Here is a 14,758-nt window from a genome sequence, read left to right as displayed (position 1 = left end):
GGTGCAGGGGAGTTTAGCAGGAACCTTGGTCTAGGAGAGTTGATGGGTTGGATAGCCACCTCCTCACTGCACTAAAACTATTCACTTTGTCCATGAGGACTTTCACCGAAGTCCCAATTTGGGCAACAGTGTTCTATGCGCACTTCAACTTGGCAAAGGCACTGGGTCCTGAAGAATAAGGGCCATGAATCGGAGTTGAAGGAAAAGTCGAATTACTTGTCATAAAAGAAAAAGCAGTCATATGCACTGAAGGTAGAGGAATATTGTAATCCTTAGGTGAACTTTCTTGACTCGAGGCCCTACACTTGAGTATAGCAGCTGTTTCCTATTCCTATCATGTTTAAGTTTCTTCAAATGATTGTCTAACACCTGCCATTTTCCATTGTCCCAATCCTTACTCTTGTACTCTTGTCACAAGAGATTTAAAGAGCAAACTCGTCCTCTACCATGTAACAAATGGTATGAGAGTCATATTTTGCAGAGGTCAGTCTTATTTTGCAGCCTTTGCTGCAAAGCCTAATATGTATTGGATAAACTAGAATCTGACATAATGCAATCGGTAACACATCAAGGCTAAGCTAATATAATTAGCACTACCAAATCCAATTGAATTAGTCAAAAAATTGTTGAAAACCACAACCATCCACTGAGCTCAAGAATTCTAAGAGCTGCTCAACAAGTGTGTAAACATCATTGATCTGCAGAAACAAATTGAGCTCTTCAGCTTTGTTGTACCTTTTACTTCCTGAAAGTGGGCAGGACTAGTTACCTACAGCCAAAACAAAAGAGCGCTCCCGTGCATTCCGAAATTTTTTTAAATTTGAGCTGCCATAGGGTAGTAACTCATAGCTAAGTAATTACTTGGTAAGTTACTTATGTGAAAAAAAAAATTAGGTTGATAACCTGACCTACCTAATTGCTTTCGCAATTTATCTGGTTCCCTTCTCTTCCTATACTAACGAACTTAACCCTTAAACGCCTATTGGACGTATTTTGCGTCGAGATAAATTGTCTTTTGGGTGCCAACCGGACGTAATTTACGTTGACCTAGAAAAGTTTTTAAAAAATTCGCGGAAAAATACTTATAGGCCTACCAGCCGAAAACTTTTGAATCACGCGCCTTGGGGGATTGCTGGGAGTTCACGGATCAAGGTGTTGTTTTGTTTACAATCGTTACGCAGGCGCGCAAGCGCAAATTTCTTTCTTATCGCACTAAAAAGTATCAGTGACACATCTCGGAAATTATTTAGTCACTTTGACATAATTTTTGCACCATTTTAAATTAGCCGTTACATGGAGTATTATATATGAAAATGTGCGCATTTTCATGTAGAATACAACAAAAAATACTCATGATTGTAGCTTTTATCAGATTTGAAATATTTTCATATAAATAACAATAAGTGCCAAAATTTCAACCTTCGGTCAACTTTGACTCTACCGAAATGGTCAAAAAACGCAATTGTAAGCTAAAACTCTTATATTTAAGTAATATTCAATCATTTACCTTCATTTTACAACAAATTGGAAGTCTCTAGCACAATATTTCGATTTATGGTGAATTTATGGAAAAAAACTTTTTCCTTACGTCTGCGCGTAACTTCCGCAAAAAATCATAGTGGTCCCCCCGTCGCGGGGATGCGTACCAGACCCCCCCTCCCGTGAATAGTTAGAACCCGCAAATGTTTGGAACCCCTATAAAAATGCTAAAAACAGCCTATTTTGTTAGTTAAAACTCAAGAAAAACCCACTAAAAATTTTCCTACATGGTATTTTTAATAGTTTTATCACAAAAAGTGCATTTTATAATGAAATTCATCAAAAAAACCAGGAATTTGTGGATATTTATCATAGAAAAATACCGCGAATGCGCGAATTTTCCGCGAATAATGCAGGGAAACGTTGAGAGAAATCCGCGAATGTGTGAGTCCGCGAATCTGGAGAACGCGAATACGGGGGGTCCACTGTACATGCGATTGACGTAATGTTTGCACAATTTTAAATTAGCCGTTACATAAAGTTTTATATATGGAAATGTGCGCAATTTCATGTAGAATACAACTAAAAACAACCCATGGTTGTAGCTTTCATCAGTTTTGAAATATTTTCATATAAATAACAATAAGTGCCAAATTTCAACCTACGGTCAACTTTGACTACCGAAATGGTCGAAAAACGCAATTGTAAGCTAAAAGTCTTATATTCTAGTAATATTCAATCATTTACCTTCATTTTGCAACAAATTGGAAGTCTCTAGCACAATATTTCGATTTATGGTGAATTTATGAAAAAAAAAAAATTTTCCTTACGTCCTCACGGTAACTCTTCCGAAAAAATCATACGTGCGATTGTCAAAATGTTTGCACCATTTTAAATTAGCTGTCACATAAAGTTTTATATATGAAAATGTGCGCAATTTCATGTAGAATACAACTATAAATAATTGAAGGTTGTAGCTTCTCTCATTTTCAAAATATTTGCATATAAATCACGATAAATAGAAAAAACCATGTTCGGTCAAATTTGACTCTACCGAAATGGTCGAAAAACGCAATTGTAAGCTAAAACTCTTACAGTCTAGTGATATTCAGTCATTTATCTTCATTTTGAAACAAATTTGGAGTCTCTAGCACAATATTTAGATTTATGGTGAATTTAAAAAAATGATATTGTTATAATACAATAAAGTTTCATACATACTTACCTGGCAGATATATACATAGCTAAGACTCCGTCGTCCCCGACAGAAATTCAAATTTCGCGCCACTCGCTACAGGTAGGTCAGGTGATCTACCGGCCTGCCCTGGGTGGCAGGACTAGGAACCATTCCCGTTTTCTACTCATATATTTTCTCTTCCACCTGTCTCCTTGCGGGAGGCTGGGTGGGCCCTAATCGTATATATCTGCCAGGTAAGTATGTATGAAACTTTATTGTATTATAACAATATCATTTTCATACAATCAACTTACCTGTCAGATATATACATAGCTGATTGGCACCCTTCGGTGGAGGGTAAGAGACAGCTACTACTAGAATAGACAGGTAAACAACATCTGTTGTAGGTATAAAATAAAAACCTTGGTTCCTACCTGATAGGTGGTAGACTTCGTGGGTGTTTTCCCCGTAGTCTGCATCACCTCAAGAAACTTTAGCGAGATATGTGATCTATGGCCAAGAATTCTTGTGGGTCTGCCGAAGGGGTCTTATCCACTTACTCGGCAGAGCCTGAAAGGACTTTGTCAATGGGTGCTGATCCACTTACATGACAACACACCTTATTAAGGAGCATACAACCAATCCCGACCACCTGATCCTAACCACCATGTTAGTATTAAAAATTGCTCAGAGTTATCCCCAACTCTTCGCAACAACCGTAACTCAACCACAATGCACAAGCACACAATAATTTTCAAAAAAAAATTTTTATCTAATATAAGATATCACAAGAGTTCCTTACTAAACTGAAGTGACTGGCCGCTTGTGCGGCAACTGCACTTGTTCAGCAGAAAGTCTAGAACATATCTATTAGACTTAAGTAGTAAAAAAAAATCTTAAGGATTGTTGTAAGCTCCTGTACCCAGGATTGTGCCCGCAGACACAAAAGGACCTAATGAAAAACATTTTTCATAGGTCACACGCACGTCCTTCAAATAGTGAGCCGCAAACACAGAATTACATCTCCAATATGTCGCTTCCAAGATATTCTTCAGCGACATATTTCTCTGAAAAGAGAGAGACGTCGCCACTGCTCTCACTTCATGAGCTCTTACTCTCAGAAGTTTTTAAGAATCGTCCGTGCAAGCCTTATGAGCGTCCATAATTACGTTCCTGACAAAAAAGGCTAATGCATTCTTAGACATAGGTCTTGATGGATCCTTCACTGAGCACCACAGGCCTTGTCTAGAACCTCCCAACTGTTCCTTCTTCTTTAAGTAAAACTTTAAAGCCCTTACCGGGCAAAGAGACCTCTCTGGTTCCTTGCCGACGAGACCCGATAATCCTTTTATTTCGAAGTTTCTCGGCCAGGGGTTCGAAGGATTTTCATTCTTCGCCAAGAATAATTCCTTGAAGGAACAGATGGCTGAATCTACATTGAACCCGACTTTGTCACTAAGGGCGTGCAGTTCGCTAACCCTTTTTGCCGTCGCCAGTGATAAAAGGAATAAACATTTTCTTGTTATATCACGAAACGAGGCCAAATGTAGGGGTTCAAATCTCTCTGAAGTCAAGAACTTCAGTACTACGTCTAGATTCCAGTTAGGGGGAGAAGTCATTCTAGACTTCTTGGTCTCAAATGACCTAATCAGATCATGCAGATCCTTATTGTTTCCCAAATCTAGGCCTCTATTCCTAAAGACGGCCGATAGCATACTCCTATAGCCCTTTATCGTGGCTACGGAGAGGTGCGACTCTTCCCTCAGAAATAACAGAAAATCAGCTATTTCTGCTACAGAGGTACTGGAGGAGGACAACTTCTTTGACTTACACCACCTTCTAAAAACTTCCCACTTGGATTGATAAACCCGGATAGTGGAAGTTCTCCGGGCTCTAGCGATCGAGCTTGCTGCTTTACTAGAAAAGCCTCTCGCTCTGACAAGTCTTTCGATAGTCGAAAGGCAGTCAGAGCGAGAGCGGGGAGGTTTTGATGAAACCTCTCGAAGTGTGGTTGTCTGAGAAGATCCCTCCTTTGTGGAAGGGATCTGGGGAAGTCTACTATCCACTCCAGTACCTCTGGAAACCATTCTTGAGCTGGCCAAAAGTGGCTATCAGGGTCATTCTTGTCCCCTTTGAAGTCACAAACTTCCTGAGTACTTGCCCCAGAATCTTGAATGGGGGAAATGCGTAAACGTCTACCTGAGACCAATCTAGTAGGAAGGCGTCTACTGCTAGAGCTCTGGGATCTTCTACCCTTAACAGAAGACTTCCAGTCTCCTCGAGAGGAACGTGGCAAAGAGGTCGACATGAGGAGTTCCCCAAAGAGACCAGAGCTTGAGGCAAACTTCTGAGTGGAGGGTCCACTCGGTATGAAGGACCTGGTTCCTCCTGCTCAGCCTGTCCGCTCGTACGTTCCTTACTCCCTGAACGAACCTCGTCAAGAGAGAGATGTTCCTCTGGGATGTCCACAACAGAAGTTCTCTCGTGAGTTCGTAAAGGGCATACGAGTGAGTACCTCCTTGCTTCCGAATGTATGCCAGAGCGGTTGTATTGTCCGCATTTACTTGAACTATTTTGTTGCAAACTAACGGTTCGAAGCTCTTTAGAGCTAGGTGTACAGCTAGCAGTTCTTTGCAGTTTATGTGCCAGGACACTTGAAGAGCATTCCAAGTGCCTGACACTTCTCTCTTTCCCAAAGTTGCTCCCCAACCTTTTTCCGACGCGTCGGAAAACAATACAAGGTTTGGGCTCTGTATTTCCAGGGAAGTACCTTTGTTTTCCCTCAGTGGGAGTAACCACCATTCTAGATGACGTTTTATCAGATCTGGAATGGGAAAAAAGTCCGAGAGTAGTCCTGTCTTCATGTTCCACGAACTTCTGAGGAAGAACTGAAGAGGACGGAGATGAAGTTTTCCTAGGTGAAAGAACTGTTCGAGCGAGGAAAGGGTCCCTAACAGGCTCAACCATTCCCTCGCCGAAGTCCGTTCCTTCCTTAGGAAGAGAGAGACTTTTTCTAAACCTCTCGCTAGTCTCTCTTGAGAAGGAAATACTCGAAAACCCCGAGAATCCATTCCGAATCCCCAGATAGACCAAGTTCTGGCTGGGGATCAGTTGGGACTTCTCGAGGTTCACGAGTAATCCTAAAGTCTTTATAAGGTTTAGTGTCACATTCAGGTCCTCCAAACACTGTTCCTCTGACTTTGCTCTGATGAGCCAGTCGTCTAGATAAAGAGATATACTGATTCCTTTCAGATGAAGCCATCTCGCCACATTTTTCAAAAGGTTCGTGAAAACCTGAGGCGCCGTCGACAGGCCGAAGCACAAGGCTCTGAATTGGAAGATCCTTCCCCCCGTCATGAAACGGAGGTACTTCTTCGACGAAGGATGGATCGGGACGTGAAAATATGCGTCCTGGAGATCCAGAGACACCATCCAATCCCCTTGGCGAAGAGCCGCCAGGACTGAAGCAGAGGTTTCCATGGAGAACTTCTGTTTTTGAACAAACTTGTTCAGAGCGCTGACGTCCAGAACTGGTCTCCATCCCCCCGAGGCTTTCGCAACCAAGAAAGACGATTGTAAAACCCGGGGAGCTTTGATCCAGCACCAGTTCTATAGCTCTCTTGGTATCCACAATTCTGATCCACCATTTGTTGAAGAGTATCTTTCAACACAGGGTCCTTGTAATTGGCGGACAATTCCCTCGGAGTTGACGTAGGGGAGGAGATTGTCCAGGAAAGGAATGAGATATCCCTTCTGAAGAACCGACATCGACCAAGGATCTGTGTCGATGCGAGTCCAGGCTTCCGCAAATCCCCGGAGCCTGGCACCTACTGGTGTTTGGAGGAGCGCCACTTCACTTTCCCCTTTTAAAGGGGCGGAACGAGGCTCGACCTCTCTTCTCGGTCGTTTTCCTTTTAGCGGTAACTCTAGTTGGAGGGCCGCCTCGAAAGGGCCGAACAGGAGTAGACGTCACTTTCTTTTCTCCCATCATTACTGTCTCTTCTTCCTGGACGATTGCAGGAGAAGATCTTGAGTGGCTTTCTCCGTCAGCGATCGTGAAATATCCTTCACCAACTGTGACGGGAACAGAAAATCAGACCTAGGGGCGAATAACAAAGCTGCTCTTTGTGAGTGATACTGCTTTCGTCAAGAAAGCGCTAAACACAGATCTCTTCTTCAAGAGACCTGCTCCAAACAAGGAAGAAACTTCCCCTGAGCCGTCTTGCACCGCCTTGTCAATACATGACAGAATTGCTAGGAGTACATCCGGTTCTAGCCCTTCAGGGGCATGAGCCTTCTTGGACATCACCCCAAGGGACCAATCTAGGAAGTTAAAGACTTCTAGAATGTGAAAAAGTCCTTGAGGAGATGATCCAACTCTGAAAGGCCCCAAGTAATCTTAGCCGTGTGAAGGCTATGTCTCCTGGATGCGTCTACCAGACTGGAAAAGTCAGCTTCAGCTGAAGCAGGAGAGTGAGACCCATATTCTCCCAGTCTGGTACCAAATCCCTCTCTTGCCGGTCAGTCTAGGGGGAGGCATGCAAAAAACTGTCCTTACTAGCTCCTTCTTAGTAAGCATCCAGTTATCCAGCGATTGCAGAGCTCTCTTCATAGAAATCGTCGGTCTCATCTTCACGAAAGCCGACGATTTCGGAGTCTTCGAGCATCGATAAAACAGAGAACGAGGCGAAGGAGAGCCGCAGGGATCAATGCGTCTCCGTATTCCTGGAGAAGGAGAGCTGTCAAGACTTTGTAGTTCGACAGTCCTTCCTTACTGTGAGACTCGTCCTCAGATTCCTCTTCCATAATCGGATCAGTAGGAGAGGCCACTTCTCGTTCCGGGTCTTCTTGTCCAACAATTCTCTCTACTGGGGACAAAACTACCTGATAGGAGAGGGGCTAAGAGAGTGTAAAGAGCTCCTATGCTTGACTGGCTCTTCGTACTTGGCTGGCGTCTCGCGCCTGGCTGGCGCCTCGCGCCTGGCTGGCGCCTCGCGCTGGCTGGCGCCTCGCGCCTGGCTGGCGCCTCGCGCTTGGCTGGCGTCTCTCGCCTGGCTGACTCCTCGCGCTTGGCTGGCGCCTCGCGCCTGGCAAGATCCTCGCGCTTGGCTGGCGTCTCGCGCCTGACTGACTCTTCGCGCTTGGCTGGCGCCTCGCGCCTGACTGGTGCCTGTCGCGCCTCTGAAAAGTCTCGCGCCTGACTGACTCCTCGTGCCTTGTTGAAGACTCGCGTCTTCCTGAATTCCCCTACCTTGGCGGGTGACAGATGTTCTTCTTGATCCTCACGCTTGGATGAATGCTCCCGCCTGCTTGTTACTCCGCGCTCGGCTGAAGCTACTGATCTGGCAGACGTATCCCATCTGGGAGAATCCTCTCGTCTGTAATGCGTTTCTCCGCTTGTTCTGACTCTCTCTTAGAGGACGCTTCTCGTCTGTAGGACGCCTCGCGTTGGCTGTTGCTACGCGCTTGTCTGGCGGATCCAGATCTTCCACGAGTCTCTATCTGAGATCTCAAAAGACTCACGTCTCACAGGAGCCTCACTCCTGGTGGGAGAAGGAAGACGAGTCTTCTTGACCGGCAGTCTGACGTCTTTCTTACGAGGAGGATCCTTCGAAAGGACTCCTACTAGGGCGGAAAGCTGTTCCTGTACCGCCAAAATGATCCTTTTGGACGCTTCTCCTGCAGTCTTCTTGAACGGGAGAGGTAGACCTCGAAGGCGTGTTCCCCCTCGCCCCCATCATGGGGAACGGCGAAACCCACCCTCCTTCGCCTTCTTGATAGAAGGAGGTTCTTCTTCCGAAAAGCGTTCTGGGCTTGAATCCAAACCAGGATCTCTCCAGTGCCTTTTCAGGGGCCTGGACAAGTCTGAATCCTTCCACCCTCGTTTAGGAGAGGGAGAAGCGGACGAAGAGAAGCACTCTCTGAGGACGCTTTTTCGATAGCGGTCCTGAGCAGGCTGTCCCTATACACACACCTGCTGAAGGACGCCTGACCGGGGGGAATTCTCCACAACCTCCGTACGGCTTTCGACTTTCCTTCTCCTCTGGGCTTGGGAGCTTGGAAGAGGTCTAGGCCTGGGAGCGTCGCAGAGACGGTCAGACGCCCCCTCCACAACACTGGGGACACTCACTTCACTAAAGTCACTTTCACCATCCTTACCTTTTATGGCAGCCATTTCGGATTTCATCCTGTGAAGCGTAGCCTTCAGTTCAGCATTTCCGAAGCTGAATCTGAATGTACGGCCAGTGAGGGTCCTGATACAGAATCATAATTAAGAGAAGAGTTAGAATTATCCAAAGGCTCAATAGGCCTTGTACAACTACCCGCCATCTTAGATGCAGCCCTTCTGACTCTATCCCTTTCTAACTTCTTCAAGTAAGAAGTTAGAGTCTTCCATTCCTCAACATTCAACCTTTCACACTCATGACAGGTGTTAGAAATAGAACAATCAAAACCCCTACATTTGCGACATACAGTGTGAGGATCAACCGAAGCTTTCGGTATCCTCACCTTGCAGCCTACATTCACACACATTCTCACACAAACACTTGAATCAGACATTCTGAAGAAAAATCAAAAAGCAGTCCAAATCCAGTCCACAGTAGCGAATGCCAAAACAACGATCCAGGTACGTCACCAAAAGTCCACAAAAAGATGATCAATTGCTTAGAAAAGCGAATTCCAGTCAAGAGGTGGCAGCAACGACGTTGATACCACCGGCGACAGAAAATATATGAGTAGAAAACGGGAATGGTTCCTAGTCCTGCCACCCAGGGCAGGCCGGTAGATCACCTGACCTACCTGTAGCGAGTGGCGCGAAATTTGAATTTCTGTCGGGGACGACGGAGTGTCTTAGCTATGTATATATCTGACAGGTAAGTTGATTGTATGAAAAAAAACTTTCCTTCCCTCCGTGCACGGATTCTCTGCCGCAAATCTCCGAAATGCGTAAATCGCATTCTCGGAATATTTGCTCCGTTTAATATTAGGCGTTTCATAGAGTTTTATATATGAAAATGTGCGCAATTTAATGTAAAATACAACAAAAAATGATTGAAGGTTGTAGCTTTTCTCATTTTTGAAAAATTTGCATATAAAGAAATATATAAAAAAAATTCGACATTCAGTCAACTTTAACTTGTTCGAAATGGTCGAAAACTGCAATTGTAAGCTAAAACTCTTACAGTATAGTAATATTCAATCATTTATCTTCATTTTGAAAAAAATTGGAAGTCTCTAGAACAATATTTAGATTTATGGTGAATTTTTGAAAAAAATTTTTTACATCCGCGTGTTACGAATTCATGCATCATTTTGTGATAATATTTTCTCTGTGTTGCTTTGATCGTTTTACAATGTGTTATATACCAAAATTATTGCAATTTAGTGTACAATACAATGAAAAAAATTAACTCTTTAGCTTTAACCGTTTTGCTCACAGCGCGATTTGAATAATTATATATGAAATTTTGTTTTTGCGCTATCATATATCGCATTATTTTTATATGATAATGATATTTTTTTTTCATTTCTGATGGCTGCATACTAAATTTCAGGCAATGGCAAAAAAAGGAGCCAAAAATGAACTCTTAATCTTGAAAACTAAGTGCGCTGTGATTTTTTGAAAAAAAATATTTTTTCCGCTTCCGCGCTCACTCCGAGACCCCTTAGGCATACGGGAGACAATTTTTATTATACCTCTTAGGCGTTTAAGGGTTAAGCATCAAGTCACTAAAAAATCCCTGCTTCTTCACATCTATTCTCAAATCAACCTTTATACCATGCAGCCAGTGTACAGTGTGTATCTCCTAAAATATCAACATCCTGTCCTGCTAACACAGTAATCATTTTCACACAACCTGATGTTCTTAGCCCTGATTCCAGTAGAGGCATCCTAGGAAAAATAAATTTACAGTACCATGATAGCAGCATACAGCCATGACACATCAACAAGCGTCTATTAACAATGGCAGCAAGGAGAATTCTGACGAGCTAAAACATTCAAAACACACCTGGTGGAGAACAAGTCATTTGGGCACCCATCCAATCTTTTGTTTGAATGCCGACTAGCCTATCAGTGCACAGATATAAACTAACTTTAACAGCAGGTAAGATTCATCCCAAATAATGAATTATTATCATTATTATTATTATATTCAGAAGATGAACCCTATTCATAAGGAACAAGCCCAAAGGGCCCAATGACTTGAAATTCAAACTTTCAAAGAATAAGGGGAGGTAAAGGGAAATAAACATATTAACAAGATACAAAACAAGCTCTAGCAAGTCAGAGTCTGCCTATCCCTCTTTATCCATCAACCCACCCACCTTCCAAAACAACCCCTTCTCTGGATGAGTTCTCTACAGAGCCTTACTGCCCTTCTCTTCCTTGCTGCCCAGCCATCCGACCCACCCCCCACCTGGGAAACTTCTCCATGCCTCCCCGACTCTCTATATCCCTTTCTCAGTCTATTTATGACCGTAAGCAGCATTATCAGCATTTTCCTGAAATCGTGTAGAAATACCAATGATCACAGAGCAGTTTTTTAAGTTTTCTAAAATTTACATACCATATATCTTTCTGGCCTGATCCCTGGTCCAGGTGGGTTGAATAATGTTGAGTTCTTATTATTGAAGTATTACTGTATATTTTATATATGCTGCATACCTTTTGACAAGGAAATAATCATGGAAGCACAGAAAAATTTATTAAGACTTTTCTACCTTTTTCAATAAATGAAGAAAAATTTCTGCTCCCTGCCTTCTTGTCAATACAGAAACCTTGATACAATAAAATAGACTAAATGAGCGCATGTACTAGGGTATCACTGGGAATGTCCTTCAGTTGAAAATATAAAGTAGCTCTTGAAGAGACCACAGAGATTTGGAAACAAATTAACAAAGAATTTTGTAGGAAACCTAATTTCAGAGCAACACAATAACCCCGAGGTAGAAGAGGAAGCACTCCAGCAAAAAAGCATTTGTGAATATTGTACAGAAAGGACAAGGTTGACCTTGCAACAAAGCAAAAAGCTAGACCCAATATATCTAATGCTGTTAATAAGACAGAATCTTTACATTCTAAACAAAACCATTTACAGTAATTGCAACTACATAAGCCAATTCATTAATATTAATACATCCAAGCATAACCTGAAAAAATATTACTTTATCAATATACTTCAGATATTGGTTAAAATTATCACAGTTTATTAGATAACAGTACATAGTAAACATCATAGGGAATTGAACATCTCCATTTAAAGTTCAAACTAGTAATACTTGTCACTGATAAGGCAAAGGACCAGGCCTAAGGAACTACAATAGCTATTATTGACAATAAAATAAACTGTATACACTAATCTATTATTAAAATACCAATCCACATTAAATACAGTTTTACCAATTAATCTTTAATTTTGCTTCAACACAAGAACAAGCATCAATACACATCTACAAAACAAAACAAAAAAACCAAGACAACAACTTCACTTGGACAATATGCAGTTTAACTGAATCTGTTGAATCAAATTCTATGTATGTAAACAATGATGCCTATAGTAAACAAAAAACCAAAATGGTACAAATGTACAAAATCTGTGCATTGTCACAGATGATACGAACATGCATAAATGTAGCCTACAAATCAAATGAACAATGGGAAGTTTTAATCATAAGCAATAATTTCATTATATTAATTACCATAGTTTCATGTTTTGCTTAAAACAAACATGCATTGGTAAAAGTTCTGACTGGCTGATAAAAAAAAAACACTTTGTTTCTACAAGAACATGATCATGGTTAGTACAAACAAATAAGCACCAGTGGGCACTACATATTTTGGAATAGAGAACATGTTGCAGTCATGAATAATGTCTTATAACTTTTAACCAATTAATCAGTTTTTTTAAAGACTTCCAACTGCCCTTATTTGGTTCATCAGGCAATAAACTTGTCCTTGAGTGATATGCATTTGCATAAACCTACCCTACACCTTTCCAACTTCATGAATATTTTGGGAGTTTTCATGTTTTATTTCTGAAACAATGCCTAACTCAAAAATAAATCTCACATGCAGCCTAAATCAAACATACTGAAAAAAGTGCATATACATAATAGCAACTTACTAAAGGATACTGAGGTCAAGAAGTACATTTTTACAAATTCCTATCACAAGTAAATTAGCTTACTACATGGATTGTGCTGCACCTAAATTATGAATCACGAGTTAATTCAAATTAACTCCTAAGTTACCATTAAAACTCCTGAAAATCAACGAAAATTATGTTGTGTATCCTTCAGTTGAAAAGCTCAGTCATGAACTGTGCACACCTTCTGTTTATAATAGACTGAAACGAAAATAGGTATCTTAAAACAATTTGACTAAGCAGATGGGTTAGGCTGGGTAAGTCCATGGTCCTTCTAGCTATGTGATTACATAACTCAAGGTTAACATTTACCTAAATGGGTGCCTTACCGTTTCACAAGTTGCATCATCAGCCTTGGTGGTAAAAATAAGAGTGTTGTCTAAATCGAAGAGGATCGTGCTGATGATGGGGTTAGCTGGACTGACCCCATCCTCGACGTCCGAGTCACAACACGAGCTCATCACTACAATCAAGAAAGCTACTACGAAACACAACCGAGCCACACGCACACCAACACTCTAATACATCAGGCCGGTGCCAACCTTTGTCTAATAAATGCAGCTAACTGCTGAGCTACCCGAATGGGGCTTAAAAGCGTCATACTGAGTTTGCGTCACAATTCTGACGCAGTGTTAGGGCGGCAGGCATTCCAGCTACGGTTTTCCCATGGCTGCGTTCTTCTCCGCATAAAGGCCCTGAAGCCAAGGCCCAAAAGTAATCCACCTACCGGTATAACCTTATTAATACGACATTACTAACCTATAAAATTAATTCGAAAACATCGCATCGTACGTCAGACAGCATCTGTAGCAGTACCGACAAACCTATCCCACCTTGTCCCCGTAACACAGCTAACATGACGTAGGCTACCTAGGTAGTACATACTAAGGCCAAGGTCCAGTGCCATACAAGTCACGATCAGATTTTAAGATAACTTCCCTGAACTACAACAGCACTTACAGATACCAACCCTTACCTGGGTGTTCAGTAATACCTAACATCCAAAAGCCTCCAGGAAAGGTAAACTTTGGACAGGCAGCGACCTCGCATCTGTACTTCAAGGCTTGCGATCCATCAGCTGATGCAGCGTGCGAGAATTCGTGAGCCTAACTTTACTGAAAACGTTTGCTGTGGCCAAAGATCACATATAACAATAAATTCTCGCAATTGTTAAATAAGAATGTCTAAAACCCTCACTAAGAATGCATTGCAATCATTCTAATCAGTTATTGAATGATAAATTTGATAAATGTCATATTATTCAATAGTTAAAACAAAAGCACTGGGAAAACATTGCTGTAAAAATAATTCATTCACAATATATTCGAAACAAATCCTGATGAACAGATAAACTGAAATAACTGATGATTCAAAGTATCATCATCCCTTCAGTTACAAATATTTTGCTGAAGTTATACATATCTGTCCGAAATTAAAATTTGAAGCGAACAGCCCCAGAAGTGTTGGTAATAAGTTGTGAACTGTGTAAACGTTGCCATCATTCTTTAAACCGTTCTTCTTCATTAAACAGAAATGTAAATAACGCCTTCGATAGGCGAATCCTGTTAATGGAGAGCAAAATGCTTTTCACAATGATTTGATAATCCTTTGCGAAAATACTTTTTATACGACAATTTCTGAACTTTATATGATTTATTCCACAATTAAGATGGGAGTCTCCGATATATGCACTGCTATTACAAATCGGGAATGGTAAATTATCGTTTTATTCTTAAACAAAGTTCATCTCTTAACATTTTATTTTCTTTATTACGTTTACTTAATGTTCATTCTTTTGGCTGATTCCGCCCAAAACCTGGAACTCACGAAACCATCAATAACTTTTTATTTGTAAATATATTTTTTTATATTAGGGCATTGTTGTAAATGTAAAGTTCTCAGCTTTGGTTTGATGTATCATTTCTTGGTTTTTATATGTAAATGGCGTTTAAAG

The 14,758-nt window shown here is 41.5% G+C and overlaps 1 protein-coding gene across 1 annotated transcript in view; it reads right to left on the bottom strand.

The window, feature by feature from the left end:
- Positions 1 to 13,911, bottom strand: part of LOC135222482 (neurochondrin homolog) — a 137,993-nt gene extending 124,082 nt beyond the window's left edge. Inside the window, exon 1 of the mRNA XM_064260566.1 lies at positions 13,781 to 13,911. The gene's annotated coding sequence lies outside the window, so the exon portion shown is untranslated. The remainder of the gene's footprint in view (positions 1 to 13,780) is intronic.
- Between the last annotated feature and the right edge of the window lie 847 nt (positions 13,912 to 14,758).

Source organism: Macrobrachium nipponense, chromosome 3, assembly GCF_015104395.2.
Source record: "Macrobrachium nipponense isolate FS-2020 chromosome 3, ASM1510439v2, whole genome shotgun sequence".
Classification (NCBI taxonomy): Eukaryota; Metazoa; Arthropoda; class Malacostraca; order Decapoda; family Palaemonidae; genus Macrobrachium; species Macrobrachium nipponense.
The sequence above is the reverse complement of the archived record's forward strand: the minus strand, read 5'-3'. Positions and strand labels throughout refer to the sequence as shown.